This window comes from Protopterus annectens, chromosome 1.part0 (assembly GCF_019279795.1).
Source record: "Protopterus annectens isolate FY-2018-M chromosome 1.part0, PAN1.0, whole genome shotgun sequence".
NCBI classification, from domain to species: domain Eukaryota; kingdom Metazoa; phylum Chordata; order Ceratodontiformes; family Protopteridae; genus Protopterus; species Protopterus annectens.
Window position 1 is genome coordinate 1,132,076,825 of NC_056725.1, and position 19,812 is coordinate 1,132,096,636.

Below are 19,812 nucleotides of genomic sequence, written 5' to 3' on the forward strand. Positions count from 1 at the left end.
ACATCTGCTTGCCTAAAGTTTGCTAAGTATGATTATTTTGCTTTTTATAAAATGATCCTGAATTAGGGAAAAAACTTTAACAAGCTTGGGGAAAAAGGTTGAAAAATCCAAGTCACCCCTTGAATCAGTTTTTATCTGAAAAATCCAAGTCACCCCTCAAATCAATTTCTATCTCTCATTGCATTTTTTCAGGACCTCAGCAGCAGATGGTCAACATACAACATCCTTGTCAAGGGGAGAATTCAAAGTTTCTTCTTTCACATATTCAGGAAAATTTGGAGAATGTAACCAAGTAATTCTTCTCATAACAGATCCCGTAGCTGCTGCTCGAGAAGAGGTATCAGCTGACTCATAAGCACACTTCAAAGAATGTTCGGCTACTTGAGAAAGAGAAACGATAAGTGCATTTAGAGAAGATTTGCCCTTGTATGAAGAAAATGTGGCCACACTGTTGCTTATATTTTCAAAAGAAGCAAGCAAAAACTTTAGCATGTGAGCCCGACAATTAAGACTTCTAAAAATAAAAGTGACAGATGAATATACTCTTTTCACAAATCTATCAAAGTTTTCTTATCCTTGTCAGACAGAAAGGGATTAATTAACATTTACTAAATTTTAGCTGTAGAAGGGTCGACAAGGATATCACTTCAGGGTCAGATTTGGGATTAGAGAATAAGTATTTATAAGACTGTGGAAACCATATACTGTACAGTGTATCTGCCTTCTTAGGGACTTCAGGCTGGCTGTCAGGCATGTTACAAGAAATAATAAAGCACCATTGAAAGCTGAGAGTAAAGGAGGAATTGCAGCAGGCTGAGGAAATTCCAACTGTAATAAATCATAACATTTTTTTTCAAAGAAACTGGGATGTAATTTTGTTTACACTAAAAATATTGATTTTTGTTCTAGATATGGTTTCAGAAAAGGAAAATTCTTGCAGGGCAAAATCAGAAGAAATAATCTTGTCAGAATCAGAATCTGCTGTCTGAGGAGAAATAACTGAATTTGTTCCCTATAATTCTATTCACTATTCATCACATTATGGAATTTTCAGCAAATGAAGGATTTCTTTTTCTCCTAGTTGTAGAACCAGAATGAGAAAGATTAAGATCCTGAGCTAATTCCCGAACTAAGCCCAATATATTTTCACTATCTTGGATAACAGAGACAGGAGAAGATAAATGTTTAACTTTCTGCTTTTTATTAACAGGAAAATTCATAGCAGCAGACCAGCACATGCTGTGGAAATCACCCTGGTAACGGGCATCTTACTTTAGCCAGGCAGAGAAACATACCCTGCTCCTTCCTCTGAGATTATCAATAATGGCTCTGCCATGCCCACAGAGGACACTCCAACAGCCACAGAGGTCATGTCTAACCCCTGGTCTATGATGGCTGAAGGTACTACACTACAGAAAACCAGAGAAAATATGAGCGGTCTGAGGAAGCTGAGGTAGCCACTGCAGGGTCACCCATCTATCACAAGTAAGCAGCCTGCTGAACTGGGAAAGGCTGTCTAGAAATCCTTGTGTCTGCAGGAAGAAAGAACTGAGGGACCAGCAAGCTATTCCATGGTTATGTGGAGAAAGCAGCCTGAAACGTGACAAGTGATGTCAGCAATAGTTAGTAAAAGATAAGCATCACAAAGTAGTGTTTTCACAAAAATTATACATTGACAAGCACAAAACACACATGCTGTTAAAAATAACTTTTTAAAAAAATATTATGAAGTTAAAGAATACTTTTTAAAACAAAGGTTTACTCTCGAAACAGCAATTTACGTTCATCTGACAAGAATATTTAGCTACAGTCTCGCAAAATATCAAAACCTAAAAATATTTTAAAAGTTCTGTCAAAAAAGTACTATTTCATAAAAAAAAAATTAGAAAACACGTGGAAGTTTTTTTCCACAAATGGAACTTATCTTTACAGCAATGGAGAAATGCTTGTGAACCATGAATCCTTGAAAACCTGCAAGTGGAACACTCTTTGGGGTCCGGAAACCTCTGAAGGGCTTGGCACATAGTCCATTGATTTTTCTCCCTGCCCCACTCAAACTTTCAACAGTCTTGGGTGTGTGGAAGGTGTACTAAAGTCCAGACTCAGGGATAGGCGAGACAGAACCCTTAATAATAAGTTGTAAAGACTTTTTTTTATTTTTTCTTTAACAGCACAGGTAAGCTGGTCTATGGACCCTTTTCAATCATGATGTGCTATAAGTAGACAAGAATAGCACACACCTGAATGATGAAGCAAAAGAAATTGTACAAGTTTGTCTCCAAAGCAGTATGTATACAGTGACTGAATTCCAAAACAGCTGAAGTAAACTTATTATACAGTATTATTATGTTAACATGACAGATATTTATATGCAATTGGTAACAATAATTAAGTAGGGGTGTAGGGGAGAAGGTTAACTACTTGAGGGAATGCTAGCTTCACCCCATCACATCCCTTTGACATTTTGACAGTAATTTGTTTGCAGTTCCACTCTGACTCAACTTTGCTCTCTTCAAATGATTGTACCAGTTTTTTTTTTATCCTTTCCTCTGAGACGCAAAGTACATTTGTGTTAGAGACTTAACATACAAGTAGATGTTTAAGTAAGATCACTGTTGCAGTTACTGTTTTTAGGATTTCTGCTGCAGGTGAAATTGAGCCTGACTTCCAGAGCTTTCTCTTCTTTCCACTGCTGTGTTGATGCCTACTTTCCAGGGATGTCAGCATATCCTGGGTATAAAGGCAGACATCAGCCCATGCTATTTTAAGTTCTTTCTTGCCCAGGAACCCCAGGCATGGCAGAACATACAGTATACCTGCAGGTTAGCATGAAACCCTCTCATATAATCTGCCTTCCTTGACCTGCGGTACTAATTCCTAATAAATCGAGTTTGCCATAGACGTCTGGACTATGAGAACACTGAACAGACTGACAGACATAGAAGACAGAGATGAAATGATAGCTATCCCAAACATTGGATGCCCAGAATTACCTCAGAGAGGATGAAAAGAAGGAAACTATACTGTAATAGTGATCCCACCTGAACATCTGTTATTATGGTTAAGTTCCTTACACATAGTTCTACTATGATCTTCTTATAGATTACTACTGTCATTGAATTTGGGAAAATTTACAAAGTTTAGCAGGTTCAATGAGAAATTATCTGATTTCTTGGAGCAGATTGCAGGAGGCCATGCAGGATAGAAGGAGTAAATCCTACCCTGCCTATTGATAAAATGTCCAACATGTAGTATTTCAAAATGGTGAACAGAAAACCAAATGGTTGCTTCTAGGATAACATGGGTGGCTATGCCCTAATAAAGGCAGTGGTAGAAGCATTACCTCTAGCAGAATGTGGCCTGAGATAACCCCCAAAAGCAGAATAGCAAAATTCACTGCAGTGCTCTAGCCATTTGGATGCAGCTACCATTTTCATCATCATCATTATAATAATCGTAATCATCAACCCCCCTTTTCCCATTTTCTATAGGGAGTCAGGGTATCATGTCAACTGTTGCCATCTCTCTCTGTTCATTGCCACTCCCCTACCTTTCTCAATAGTCATGCCTTATTGTCACAAGTCTTCTCTGAGACAATCCATCCATTAGATGGACATCCTCATTACCTATTGCATTCTTCCTGTCTGTCTTCTTCTTTCCTGCACGTGCCTGAACCACCACAGTCTCTTCTCTTCGACCATCTCTGCAGTTGAAGCTACATGGGTTCCTTCTGCTGTCATTATTTCTTAATCTGTCTCACAGTGTCCATCCTATCACCCATCTCAGGCTCTTCATCTCATCACCTTTAGCTTCTTCAACTGCTCTGCATTCACTGCTCAGGATTCTGTGCCATATAGTAGTACTGGTCACATCTCTGTTTTATACACCTTACTTTTCAGCTTCTTTGGCACTATACTGTCAGACATTAAACTTGACACTCTGCACCAGTTAGCCTCAGGTCCTCTAATTCTAGCTTTGACCTCCTCAGACTTCTCTTTTCCTCAACCATTCCACCCAGGCACTTGGACTTTTTAACCTTTTCCACGGTTTCCCTCTCTATTTCAATTTTCAGTTTCTTCTGAATTCCCTCATTTGCTGCCATTACAGCACTCTTATCTGGGGTCTATATTAAAAGACCAAAAAATTAAAACTGTGAATGCCTAAAGAGCGAAATAAACGGAACCTCGAACTTGCTATTGTGGGGGACTGCGCCCCCTACACCCCCCACTAAAGATATATTCCAACTCCGAGATTGCACTACAGTGAGGAAAGGGCAAATATTCCACTCTTCACTGTACTGCGATCTGATGAGCAGCACTTCGAAATTCCATTTTTTTTTTCGCTCTTTAGGTGTTAGCGGTTCTGCTCTTTCGGTCTTGTAATATAGACCCCTTATCTGTACTTAGTTTCTAATGTGTGCTTTCAGTTTTGCATTACATTCCTTTGTCATTCGCTGAAGTTCTTGTTCAGAGTCTGGCTGTAATGCCTCATCATCTGCATACAACAGCTGTGTTGATCTGTCCTCACTAACCCATTTGTTAATTTAATCCATCACTAGCATGAACAGCAGTGGGCACAGAGCTCAACCCTGATGCACACCTACTCCTACTGGGAACCCCCCTGTGAGATGGAACACTATTTGTACTTGTGTCATTGGATCCTTATATTTAGTCTGCACTAATTCTACCAGTGTTTCTATGACTTTGAACCATCCCAGGACTACTCTAATAAGTTTTCTTGGGACCTTATAATATGCTTTCTCCAACCTAGGAATGCCCATTTATACTCATTCATTCCTCATCCCTAGCTTCTTCTCAACTCTGTCTTACTGCAAACATCAAGACAGTTGTCCTGCATCTGATCTGAATCCAGACAGTTTATTTCCTATCTTACTGTATGCATTGTGTATGTGTTTATCAATCACCCTCTCCAGAACTTTCATGCAGTGTAACAGGAGTTTGATAATCTTTACTGCCCACAATTGTGAATGTCCCTTTTGTTCTTGTAATTTGGCACTAGAGGGCTTATTCTGGAGTCATCTGGGATATGCTTTTCCCTGCATGCTGTTGTGAGTACCCTCTGGAGCCATTTTTTCCCTAACTCACCCAACATCTTGACCATATCTGTCATGACCTCATCTAATTGCTGTTTTCCCTGAATTCATTTTCTATAGTAATGGTCTTACTTCTAGAGTGGGCTCCTCTTTGTATTTCATTGTAGGCTGCGCTTGGGGCAGTACAGCTTCTGTGGGATTTTTCTTCATTCAGAAGCTGCTGGAAGTTCTCCTTACATCTGTCTTTGATGTCCTATGGATTGCCAAACAGTTTGTTGCTGGCATATATTATGAAGGGTCTCTGATAACTATCTTCATTATCTTTCTGTCTTCACTTTGCATCCTGAAAGATTTTTCTTTATGCCATCTGATGAGTCTCTTTCCAGAAGCTGGTAGAGTGACTGATGCCTTGTTCTTTGCCACTGCAATTGTTCTCTTAGCCTCATTATTAGCCAACCAATATTCCTTCTTAGTCTGGTCTGTCTTTTTAATCTCCCACTTTTTCTTGCAGTCATCCTTTCTTTTGATGACTTCCTGGATGTCTGCATTGCACCACCAGCTTTCCTTATGTACCTTATTTCCATAGTTTTCTCAGCTGCATTTCTGTTCTATAGTCCTCCCATATGGTGTTTTGAGATGCTGCCATTCTTCTTCAATTCCACCAATTTCCTCTTTTTCCTGAGGTGCTAGAGCCATGAGTACTTCCTAGAATTCTTGTACTTTCTCTCCAGTTAACTTCCAGGTCTTGATCCTAATCTCTGTTGACATTAGAGCCTTCTCTGACCACTGCTTGAAGATGATTGTAGCAACCAATGGTTCATGCAGTTGGCTGACTACTTCAATGGTGATGACTTTGCAATCTCTGATTCTACCCCAATGCCCTTTCCTTACCGTGAGGATGTCTACCTAAGTTGCATGTTGGCCACTCTTGTGTGTGAACCTATGACTTGTCTTTCTTGCTGAACCATGTGTTGTACACTATCAAGCCATTTGCCAGACATAAATTGTGCATGACCTCTACTTCTTTATTCTTGTTGTGCTACCCTTGTGGACTCAGGCAGACCTCATACCTAGTTCTGCCTGTCCTGACATGTGGCTCCGCCATTATGAACACCAAGTCATGCTGTCCATTTTTAATAAGTCCCTCAGCTCTTGCATGAATGCACTCTTTTCATCACTGTCACAACTCTGTTGTGGGGCATGGGCTGAGATTATGAATACTGCCCTATCTTTGCACTAGAATCTGCTTGCCATGAATCTGTCACTAATTCTGATGGCATTACTCACTGTCATCTGAAGCCTGTCTCTCACCACAATTCCTACACCATTTCAAGTCTGTCCACTCCCTGAGTAGTAGACTCTGGATCCCAAGCCAAGTGGTTTCCCTGCACTGTCCTTCCATCTTGTCTCCTGGATACAGAGGATGTCCAGCCTCTTCCTTATCATTATGTCATCTACTTCCAAGTTGTGTCCTGTCAGTGAACCTATACTAAGTGTTGCAATCCTTAGCTCATGCCTGGCAGGTTGATTACTTTTACATCCAGCTTTCACTCAACAAGTTATAGGAGGTAAACCAAGTTGGGGAGCTGGATACCCCCTGGCCAGTAGCTTATTGAGCTAGGGCTGTGGGCTTTATGGCAGGCACCCACTGGCCATTAGTGGCACAGAAACCCCCTCCTGCTGTTAGCATGGGTTCCAGATATAGGCTGGAGTAGGACAGGTCCTCAAACCACTTATCACTGGTAAATACCCATTTTTGGTGACATTGGTTAATGTGACCAAATCACCTAGAGTCAGATTTTACAATGTGTATAGCCCTTGCACAGTGCACAGTCTGCAATTTGTGTTCTCTTGTATAGAGGATACTACACACAATAGTTGATGCTCAAAATGATTAGTCTATAGAACTCTTCCTCCAGTAGACACCATTTAGAGATTGTGTTGCTGCCCACAATTCCATTCTTGGGTGAATTCGAGGTGGAAACACCCAGCATGGTTTTAGGAGGTGGAAGGAACCCCAGTACACACATGGAGAACGTGCAAATACCAGACAGGCATTGGCTGGAGATCAGGATTGAACCTTGTAGCCTGTACATGGGAAGGGAAGACATTAAACATTATGCCAACTCTGTCTTTTTGTCTGCTTTAAAAATGTATTGCATTCTTTTCTATTAGCAAAACACACAAACAACTGATATTATCTTAATATTCCTGCTTCTGTGACAGGTAGCATCTCAATTGCCTGTAAACATCTTATGAGTACAGAATCCTTTCCCCTCTATTTTGAAGATGAGAGAAAAAACACTGCGAAACAGACAAATTACTTCAGGGCTTGTTCTATAACCTGTTTTGGCATAAGGGAGAGTTAGCTCTATTGGTGTAGAGGGATAAAGCTCTGATTACAACCCAGCCAACCTGAGACTGATTAAAGACTCAGGCACATGCTGGAGCATGCAATGGGGTAGAAGAGTGACACAACTTTGCCAGCTCACCTCTCCCTGGTGGAAGAGAGGGATGAGGACAAGAAGAGGGTCCATATTATTGTGGTTAAATCCATGGTAGAGACCAGAGATGAATGAAAGTACTAACCACAAGGGAAGCAGGGCTGTCCAGAGTCATACACACTCTCTGAAACACACACACACACACACACACACACACACACACTGCTCATTAAATCTATGGTGTGTTGCTGGGAATATACTGTGGGGTTATGGCCATATGAAAAAAAAATCCAAACTCATGATTGCTACTTCAACGACAGCTTTTAATCTGCTCTCATTTTAATGTATGAGGAATGAATGTGTCAAGTTAGCCAAGAGGTCTGATGGTTGACAGACTGGAAGGACGAACAGCTCCCAAAAATTCATTTGGCATAAAAACTGAAATAATATGCAAGCTCGTTCCTTATGAATACTAAGGGTTAATCGCACATGAGAACATGGAGATAAGAGATTTCCTACCAGATTGACACCAAGTGGTTAGCTTTTTATGTCAGGAACTTGAGAGGAGCATTGGCTTTTGATTCAAAGGGAGTTGTAGTCACTTTTTCCAGCACATAATTCGAAGTCCCATGACAGGGGCACCATTTTCTTAAGGGGATTTATGTGGACCACCCCTTTGAGAAACTGCTTTACTGGAAATAAGGATGTTAAAGAGGATCCATGAGTAGACAGGCTGAAGTAAGAACTAAGTAAGTTATGTCTTACCATAACGTTCCATCTGAGTTGTTGCTCTTCCTCCAGTCATCACTGATGGGATCGATTCTGTGCCCTCGGAAACGAGTCGGTCTAATACCAAGTTCGCGTACACCAAAAACTCTTGAGCTAAGCTGCTACCCACAATGCCTTTCTCCCAGTTACCTCAGATCGAGTTTATATGCAACATACAGAAGAAACAGAAAACAGAGGCCATTTCTGTGCAGAAACCCTGAAACACCAGATTGACCCAGAAGATCCACCAGGAGCCTTTGGTGGAGGACGGTGGGAGGGTGTGATGACTGGAAGAAGATCAACAACTCAGATGGAACATTATAGTAAGACATAACTTCTTTATCTGAAGTTGTTAATCTTCTTCCTATTCATCACTGATGGGACAGAATCTCAAGCTACTTGGAGAACCTGGATGGCCCCTATGGAAGAACATTCCTAAGAACTATAGAGCCGAAGGCCGCTCTTCCCCTGGAGACCAAATCCAATTTGTAATGCTTGATGAAAGTATGGGGTTTAGCCCAAATGGGTGCTGCACAAATGTCATCCATGGAAGCCCTGAAGTAAAAGGCAACTGAAGTTGTGATGGCCCTAGTTAAATGAGCTTTAATTTGAACAGGTTTAGATTAATTCGCTAGGGAATATGAAAAGGTAATACAATCTCTGAGCCATTTTGATAAAGTAACTTTTGATACAGCACATCCCATTCTCGGACCAGAAAAGGAAATGAAAAGTTGGTCTGACTTGCGGAAGGACTTAGTCTTGTCCAGGTAGAAGCATAGCTATCTATGTACGTCCAATGAATGTAGACAGTATTCTCCCTTGTTGGAATAATTTGGAAAAAAACACAGGGAGCTCAATGGACTGGTTAACAGAGAAGTCGGACATCACTTTGGGGAGAAAGGATGGGTTAGTATGAAGGGATACTCTGTCCTTATGGAAGATTAGATACTGGCTCTTTATGCATAAGGCTTGTAACTCAGATATCCATCTGGCTGATGTGAACGCTACCAGAAACAATGATTTCCATGACAGGAATTTAAGATCACATGTCACAGCAGGCTCAAAGGGGGTAGAGAGAGAGAGACTGTAGAACCAGAGAGAGAGATTTGTCTCCACAGGTTGCCTGATAGGAGGTCTGCTATGGAAAACTCCCTTGAGAAAGGTCTTGCAAAGGCAGGTGGAGATAAGAGGAATGCCATCCGAGCTGTTATGGAAATTGGAAATAGCTGCTAAATGGACTTGAATAGTAGAAGCTGATGCCCCATTGTCAAACAACTCAGAAAGATACTGTATAGCAGCTGTAGGAGTTGAAAAAGGATCTAGCATCTGATTATTAGACCAGATAGCGAATCTTTTCCATTTGTCTCTGTAGAGTTTTCTGGTGGATGGTTTGTGGGAGGCCAGAATAATATCGCGGACAGGTGAGAAGAGGGTTTCCTGCCTGGCGACTAATGGAAGTGGAGAAACCAAGCTGTCAGCTTGAGAGTGGATAGATTTGGGGGAGTCAGCCCTTGTTGGTGAGATATTAGGTCCTGACAAGTGCCCGGGATCCAAGGAGGTTGTAACAGGTGAGGCCAGAGGAAGGCAAACCACACTTGTCGAGGCCAGAAGGGGGCAATGAGGATTACTTTGCATCTTAACTGGATTTCTTTCCTTAGAAACAGGGGTATCAAAGGTGTGGGAGGATAAGCATAGAGGAGACCCGTGGGACAATTGTGAGTTAGAGCGTCTCTCGGTGACTCCCCATCTGGGGGAAAGAAGGCAAAGTAGCTGCTGCATTTTTTGTTTGAAGGGGAAGCGGAAAGATTGCAGCATGGCTGGCCCCAATGGCTGAAGATTTCTGCCGTCACATTTGGGTTGAGAGACCACTCATGTGGACAGAGGATGCATCTGCTCAGCCTGTCCGCAATCAAGTTGGAGCTCCCTGGGATATGCACTGCAATTAAAAAGTGGTTGGAAGCTATCGCCCAATGCCAAATTCTCATGGCCTCGCAACATAGGGGGTAGGATTTGGTCCCTCCCTGTTTATGTACGAGACAATGGACATATTGTCCAACTGAATTGCAATTGTTCCTGACAGAAGGAGTGGATGAAGTGCCTGCAACGCTAACAGCACCACTCTTAACTCCAGGACATTGATATGTAAGTTGACCTCTAAGCTGGACCACGCGCCTTGGACTGTCTTTCCCTGGAAGTGCCCCCCACCCCCACCCTATCAGGGAAGCGTCCGTGGTCACCATGGCATTGGGTTGGGTAGTCTGTAAGGGGTGGCACCAAAGATTTTCATCTGTTCTCATCTACCAGAGGAGATCTTGCTTGCAGGAATCGATGAAGAGGATCTGTGAGCTCAGAGGATGGAGAGTGGATATCCACTGGGACAAAAGGAGCCATTGTAGTAGTCTCATAAGAAATCTTGCTAGGGGGACAATTGGGATGGCTGCCACCATAGACCCCAGAGCCTGTAGAACTTCCCTTGCAGACACCTTCCTTTGACAGAGTATCACTTGTACTTGTAACCTTAGTCTCTGAAGTCTGTGAGGAGGAAGAGAGACTTGGCTTGTTTGAGTATTGAATACTGCTCCTATAAATTCCAATTGCTGGGTAGGATGAAGGTTGGATTTTTTCCAAGTGTATTGTGATGCCTAGAAACTCTGCCAGTGCTAGAGTGTAGCGGATGGCCCTGATCAGTAGGCGCTTAGTGGGGGCAGAGAGGAGCCAATCGTCTAGATATGGAAACACCTAGAATCCCTGTAGTCTCAGATGAGCTGTCACCACTGCTAGGCATTTCGTGAACACTCTGGGGGCCGTCAAGAGACCGAATGGCAGGGCTCTGAATTGGTAATGATTGGCTCACAACAGGAAGCGAAGGAGACTCCTGGAGCGCTTGTCCATTTTGATGTGGTAATATGCATCCCAGAGATCTATCGAGCACATCCACACATCCTCCCGAAGAAATGGGAGAAAGGATTGCATTGTGACCATGCAGAATTTGGTCTGAACTACTAATTTGTTTAGTTGGCTGAGATCCAAAATGGGTCTCCAGTCCCCGGTCTTTTTTGGCACCAAGAAGAATCTTGAGTAAAAACCGGATCCACACTGGTCTGGGGGGACTTGTTGGATGACTCGTTTTAGACACAGCTTTCTTATTTCTGAAGCTGCCTCGTCCCTTTGGGTGGAACATCGGGAAAGCATTTTGGAGTTCTTGGATAAGAGATTAGAGGGATGTAATAACCTCTGGAAATTATTCTCTGCACCCACCGATCGTTTGTAATAGAGTGCCAGGCAGCTTGGTGCAGAGAAAAATGAGCCCCGACTGCTCTGCCCTGTTACCATAGTTGGGGAAAAATGGTAAGCCAATGGATTGATTCAAATTGGATTCTGAGTACACTTTGGGTAAGAAGGAAGGGTTTGTTTGCAGAGAAACTCTATCCTTGTGAAACACCATGTAAGGGGGCTGTATTGACAATGCTTGAAGTTCTGATACCCGTCTAGCAGATGTGATAGCTACCAGAAAGGTTGTCTTCCATGTTAAAAACTTTAGGTTACAGGATGATGCAGGTTCAAAGGGGGGAAGGATCAGACTGGATAAAACAAAGTTTAGGTCCCATGGCACTGGGGGTTCTTAGACTGGAGGCCTGAGTAAAAAGGTACCCTTCAGGAAGGCTTTGCAAAGCCTGTGGGACATGATTTTTAGTCCCATTTCTCCAATATGGTAGTTGGATATGGCCACTAGTTGAACTCGAATACTAGCCACAGCTGCACCCTCATTAAAAAGCTTTGCCAGAAAGTCTAATACAGATGTTATAGGGGCAGTAAATGAATCAATGTGGTTGCTGAAAGCCCAATGGGAAATTCTTTTCCATTTGCTTAAATATAATTTTCTGGTTGAAGCTTTATGAAATGAAATCAAAATATGTTTCACAGCAGGGGAAATGTCAGGAAGCCTGGCTATGTGAGGAACTGGAGCAGCCAAGCTGTCAACTTGAGAGTTTGAACTGATGGATGGAGTGTCCCTGAGGAATGAGTCAGGAGGTCTGGAACTGGGTCTAGAATCCACGGCTCCTCCTGGAGATGGAGCCAAAGAAAGGGGAACCAAATTTGATGAGACCAGTATTGGGTGATGAGTATCAAATTTCTTCCCAACAAACTGGCTTTCTGAAGGACTTTGGGAATCAAGGGAAAAGGGGGAAAAGCATAGAGGAGACCCAGGGCCAATCGTGTACGAGTGCGTCCCTTTGTGACTCCCCTGGGGGGGAATCAGGACAAAATAGCTGCTGCACTTGGCATTCATGGATGTGGCAAAGAGATTGCAGCAAGGCTGGCCCCACCTTCGGAAGATCTTTTCTGCTACTTCCAGCTTCAGGAACCACTCTTGAGGCATCAGAATAGCTCTGAGTTTGTCTGCTATCACATTGGATTTCCCCGGGATGTGTGTTGCTATTACAAAACATTGGGAAGAGACTGCCCACCACCATACTCTTTGGGCCTCTCAACAGAGGGAGTAAGACTTGGTTCCTCCTTGTTTGTTTATGTACCACACAAATGACATGTTGTCTGTCTGTATTGCAATCATTCCTGGCAGAATGGAGTCTTGGAATGCTTGCAATGCTAAAAGCACCACTCTCATCTCTAGGATGATGATATGCAAGTGGGTCTCGTGATCCTGCCAAGTGCCCTGGACTGTCTTTCCCAGATAATCCCCCCCACCTTATCTGGGAAGCGTCCATCGTCATTGTGGCTATTGGTTGTGGAAAAACAAATGGTTGGCCTAGGGTCACCTGAGTGGAATGAAGCCACCGAACAAGGTCTTTCTTGCAGGATTCTGTAATAATAATTTGGTAAGACATGGGTAGCTCCAGCATGGACCACTGAGTGAACAGGAGCCACTGCAAAATTCTCATGTGCAGACAAGCTAATGTTATCAAGGTTATTGCTGCCCCCATGGTACCCAAAACTTTTAGAAAAACCTTTGCTTGCACTTTTTTCTTGGTCAGAAGATTTTTTTACTTGATGATGTAGCATTTGAATTCTTTTTGGGGGAAGCTTGGCCAACATTTATTTTGCATCTAAGTCTGCCCCTATAAACATGATATGTTGTGATGGCAACAAGGCAGATTTTTTGGAATTTATTGTAATCCTTAGCTGAGAGCAAATATGAATGGTGGTGTCTCTCACTCTTGTTAGCAGATGCTTGGTGGTGGCGATCAAGAGCCAGTCATCTTAAGTACAGAAACACCCGTAATCCTAGACACGTCAAGTGAGCTGTAACTGCCATGAATTTGGTCAACACTCTGGGGGCTGTAGTTAGACCAAAGGGCAGAGCTCAAAACTGATAGTGACTGGTTCACAGCTGAAAGTGCAAATGTCTCCTGGATTGCCTGTCTATTTTGATATGATAGTACGCATCCTGGAGATCTATTGAGCACATCCAGTCATCTCTTCCCAGGAAGGGGAATACTGACTACAATGTCACCATCGTGAACTCTGATTTTTTTATTGACTCGTTTAGTCTGCTGACATCCAAAATGTGTCTCCAGTCCCCTGTCTTTTTTGGACTAAAAAGAACCCTCAGTAAGTTCCGGATCCAATTTGGTCTGCGGGGACAGTAAGATGCTTTTGTCTAGCAACTTTTGTACTTCTAGAGTTGTGTGATCCCTTTGACTGGGTGGAACATCTGGGACTGATTATGTTTTTAAGGGGGGAAAGGAAAAGGGAATGTAATAACCTCTGGATAAGATCTTTTGTACCCATTTGTCTTTTGTTATATCTAGCCAGGCGCTTGGGTACAAAGATAAGCAACCCCCAACTGCCTCCAGAGGTGGACAGATGAGACTTCTCTCAGGAACGCTGGAAGGGCTTACTAAGGAAGGAGTACCTGTTGTCCTGGTTCTGCTGACCCCCTCTGCTGCATGGTCTGTGTCTTCCATTGCTACTTCCCCCTCTGCCCTTGGAATAACAGTATCAATGCACAATCAACACTAATGAACTATACTATGAGAAAAAACTTTTTTTTTAAACAAGCAATAGAACAACCACACAACAGTAAGACAAGGTTTTTACTATGCAATGGGACGAGGGGTAGTTCTCTAAGTAAAACAAAGTGGCCCCTAACTAGAGTAGAGAAAAAGAAAGGAGGAGGAAGGCCCTCTAAGTTAAACAGGCCAATGGGAGCCCTCTAACTTAAATGAGCTAACAAAACACTAGAAAAGATTTTTATCTCTAAGCTCTCTAACTTAAATGAGCTTGGATAGCCGGGATAAGGAGAGAGAAGAAAACAGGCCTAGAGGTAGAAACGATGGCTACAAGAAAAAACAGTCAACAACAAAGCGAACACTCTACCTAGCTAGAACTAAACTACTAATCTTCTAAATGCTTAAACAACAATAAAAGGGACAATTTTGATAATTTTCAACAATTAGTTAAAGAAAAAAGTTTCCACTTAGCCAGAGCCTGAATGGAAGCACTCAATCTTGTTTACTGTCAAACGAGATCTGGGTAACCTTTCCAATGCATGATGAGATAGGGCTATAGCCATGAGCTGGTGGAAGTCCTCAAGCTTTTGTACAGGCTGAGTCAGAACCAATAATCGAATCTGAACCCAACCAGTAAAGAATGAAGGCGAGATAGGACAACATAACATCGAATGTTCTCTGAATGAAAATTCAGTGGTTAGGGTTCAATGTTTAGCTGTTCAATGTAAATGTTATTCGACGGTTAAACATAGACTGACAATGGCACCACTGTCTCTTATTTTGTCAGCACAGGATTTCCTACTACTAGGTCTCCCAGCTTCCTTAATGATATTTAGCATATTCTCTGAAAATAGATGCCTAAAGGGTTCAGGATGACCATGCTGACGGATTAGCAGTATACAGGTTAGGTGTACCAAGGACCCTCTCCACTGCATCAAGAGGTACACATGTGAAGAGAGGTTTACCGATTCGTTTGTTGCCATCTGCTTCAGGAGTGATAGCCAGTGCTGCCTCTGCCATATGAGTGTAATTAGCAGAATTTTGGTCTCCTCTCCCATACTTTTTTTTGTCTTATTTTTGGCTCTAACACAGCTGTCCAACAACTATTCTTAATGCATTTGCTTATCTACTACCACTAACAAACTTACATTTTTCTGTCCTAGACTTCCTCCTGCCACTCTTGTGGTCATTAAGGCATCCTAGAACACCATTGTGGTATTGCCAAGGGAGTATTTTCACTTTCAGCCTAACCCCTTCCCATGTGCATACTTGCTGTCCAAGGAATTGCCATACAATAGGCAATGAAGTATATAATTCATGTTTGTGAGTGTGAATCAGCCAATGCTCTGGCCCCTTAGTAGATAACATCTATATCCATCAATATATATATCTATATATATATATATATATATATATATATATATATATATATATATATATATATATATATATATATATATATATATATATATATATATAGATTCACTTTATAATCTTGAAATACTGAAATATCGAATTTCAGTATCTCGAGACTATAAAGCCTAAAAATCAAAATACCGAAACCCCAAAAGTGCGAAATTCAAAATTATGACTTAAACACACATACACCTTCCTCCCCACACTACAACAAACAAACAAAAAAACACACACAAACACAACAACACAAATAGACGTACCAACCCTACATATAAGCAGGGGGGCAAGCCCCCCTGCACCCCCCATGTGGGGGCTGCACCCCCCCCACTACTTATATATACAAACTCTGAGGTCGCACTAAAAAGACCAAGACACAAAACCCACCACTACACAATCTACATTCCCCTCACACAAACACACATCACATACGTACAAACACCACCATTCCCAACACTTACACACTCACACTCTTACCTACATACACTAACCTACACCTACAATTTCCCAACACACTAACATACAGTAAAATCCCTACCCAAAACCCTTAAAATATAAACACGTACCTGAATCTCCAGCTATCCATTAACACAGCGCACCACCACAACCACTGATTCGACAGTTCTGGATTCGGTTATGCGGTCTTTCTTGGAAATGGGCTTTCACTATTTTAGTCTCAAGATACTGAAATTCAAGATTTCAGTATTTCAAGATAGTGAAGTGAACCCATATATACAGTATGTATATATAAACACACACACACACACACACACACACACACACACACACACACACACACACACACACACACACACACACACACACACACACACACACACACACACACATACCAAAGAGTAAAAAGTTCACAAAGGCAAGCCATTCAGTAAAAACTGCATGAAAAACCCAGCCAAGCTAGAGTTTTCACTGTGTGATATCTTAAACCTCCTGTAATGGAGGCCCATTGGATATATACAAAAGATCCCTTAAGGACATCAAGTGTTTCAGCTACTTGGCTTCTGAATATCCATGACTTTTTTACTTTTTAAGTTTTTATGGTTACATTCAGGCCACTAAACCCAAACCCCACTAGTTGTGGACATGCATGTTTTTGTCATTATTGACCTCATTAGCATAGCATTAGTGGCTAGTTTGGCTATACTTCAGAAACACATGGTCTTTAAACCCAGATGATGCCCATAAATATTAAGATGCCTGCAAAATATCCCAACTAACATGCAAACCAAAGGATAAAAAGGTCACATCTTGAAGGCTATATAGCAGAAGGGAAGACATTTACATAGAATCACACAGAATAACTTATTTTAGAAGTTATGATACTGCTATGGAACTGTGGGCATACTGTTAGGCTCATCATGGGGATAGACTGGAGTTACTGACAACACAGGGAAGGATATAGAAAAAATAAGAAGTTATGTACTCACCATAACATTCCATGTTGTCCATAATCTCACTTTCAATCTTGCTGGTTGGGGATCGAAACCGAGCATCAGTTCTGACTCATCCTTTTATAAAGCTCGAGAGCTTCCACTGGCTCGAGGCTATACCCTATCCCATAATGCCTACGGAAGGTTATGCAGATCTTGTTTGCAGATTACTAACATATTAGAAATTCATATACCAAAAGGCAGTGTTAATCATTCTTAGCCTGTGTCTCATGAGGCAAAAAGGGAAGCAGAGAACATTTTACAACCAATAAAAAGTGTCTCTCGATCCTCCAGGAGCAAAGGTTGGAGGAAGGAGGGTGGGATGCAAGAATGAAGGCAAGATTATGGACAACAAACATGGAATGTAATGGTGAGTGCATAACTTCTTAATGTTATGTTGTCATATCTCGCCTTCATTCTTCCTTGTTGGGACAGCGTCCCCAGCACCTTCTTTCTTGGGTGGCTCAAGGGAATAAGCTCTTCAGAACAGTGGAACCAAAGGAAGTCCTGTTCTGGGAGTCCAAGTCTACTTTGTAATGAATAATGAAGGTATGAGGATTGACCTATCTGGTTGTAGCACAGATTGAGTCCATAGGTAGTCTGGCAGTCGAAGTTGACATAGCTCTTGCTGAGGGGCCTCTAATCATTCCTGGCAATTGCTTGTGCTGAGAATTATATGCATAGGCAATAGTGTCATTAAGTCATTTTGACAAAGTAACTTTTGAAATTGGTGCACCTCTTTTGTTATCTGAGAAGGAGATGAATAGCTGGTCAGACTTTCTAAACTCCTTTGTTCTATGCAAGTAGAAATGTAACTGCCTCTGTACATCCATTTGGTGAAGCTTATATTCTGCCTTGTTGCCATAGTTTGGAAAGAAGACAGGCAGGTCAATGGACTGATTCAAATTGGTCTCAGAACATACTTTGGGAAGGAATTAAGGATTCATTCTGAGAGAAACTCTATCTTTGTGAAAAACTAAATAGGGAAGGCATATGGACATAGCATGGAGCTCTGAAACTCTCCTAGATGAAGTAATGGCTGTCAAAAAGATTGTCTTCCTGGTTAGAAATTTTAGTTGGCAAGAGGAAGCTGGTTCGTATGGTGGTATAATCAAAGTAGTCAGTACCAAATTGAGGTCCCAAGGAGGTGGTGGTTCCCTTATTGGAGGCCTTAGAAGAAATGTACCTCTCAGGAAGGCTTTGCACAATCTGTGAGACATTATTTTCGATCCCAGGTCTCCTATGTGGTAGCTAGATATGGTGGCTTATTGTACTTGTATGGTAGCTGCTGCTGCACCTTCACTGAAAATTTCTGCTAAGAAATCTAAAATTGTACTTACAGGGGCTGTGAAGGGGTGTATGTGATTCTTGGAAGCCCAACAAGAAAAACGTTTCCATTTGTTAGCATACAGTTTTCTAGTTGTTGTCTTATGAGATGAAATCAGAATGTGTCGCACTGCAGGGGATATGTCTGAAAGCCTGGCTAAGATTGGAAGTGGAGTAGCCAAGCTGTCAGTTTGATGGTTTGAATAAAGGGATGGAGCATTCCTGACTGATGAGTCAGAAGATGTGGTACTGGCTCCAGAATCCACGGCTCTTCTCAGAGATGGGGCCATAGGAATGGGAACCAGATCTGACAAGGCCAGTATGGAGCGATGAGAATTAACCTGCGACTCAACAATTTGGCTTTCTGTAGGACTTTGGGGATTAGTGGAAATGGGGGAAAGGCATAAAGAAGTCCTGGGGGCCAATCATGAACAAGTGCATCCCTTGGTGGCTCTCCCGGAGGGGGGATTAGGGCAAGGTAGCTGCTGCATTTGCTGTTCATGGACGTGGCAAAGAGGTTGCAGCAAAGCTGGCACCACTTGAGAAAAATTTGGCTCACAACTTCCTGTTTCAGGGACCAATCGTGAAGCATCAGAATTGCTCTGTTTAATTTGTCCGCTATCACATTGGATTTCCCCAGAATATGCGTAAAATGTTGAGAAGAGATTGCCCATTTCCATACTCTTTAAGCCTCTCAGCACTGGGGGTAGGATCTGGTTCCGCCTTGTTTGTTGATATACCACACTACTGACATATTTGTCTGTATTGCAATTGCACCTGGAGGAAGAGAGTCCTGGAATGCCTGCAACACCAGAAGCACCACTCTCATCTCTAGGATATTGATGTGTAAATGGTACTTGTGTTCCTGCCAAGTTCCTTGGATGGTCTTTCCTAGATAATGCCCCCCCACCCTATCTGGGAAGCATCTGTGGTCACTATAACTACTGGTTGAGGGAGAGTGAAGGCCTACCTAGAGTTAACTGTGTGAATTGAAGCCACCAGTGTAGGTCCTTCTTGCAGGAGTCTGTAATGAAGATCTTGTGGGACATGGTTAACTCCTGTATGGACCATTGTGCAAAGAGTAGCCACTGTAGGAGTGTCATATGTAGACGTGCCAGAGGTACTAGTGTTTTAGCAGCCGCCATGGTGCCTAATACCTTTTAGAACAAACTTTGCCTGTACTTTCTTCTTCAAGAGCAAGATGGACACTTGATGGCGCAGTGTCTGTGCCCTGTTGTGAGGCAATATTTCTACCATGTCTTTTGTGTTTGTCTGCTCCTATGAATGTAATATGATGTGATGGCAATAAGCCAGATTTTTCAAAATTTATGATAATGCTCAGTTTCGAGCCTAGATGGATGGTGGTGTCTCTTGCTTTGGTTAGTAGA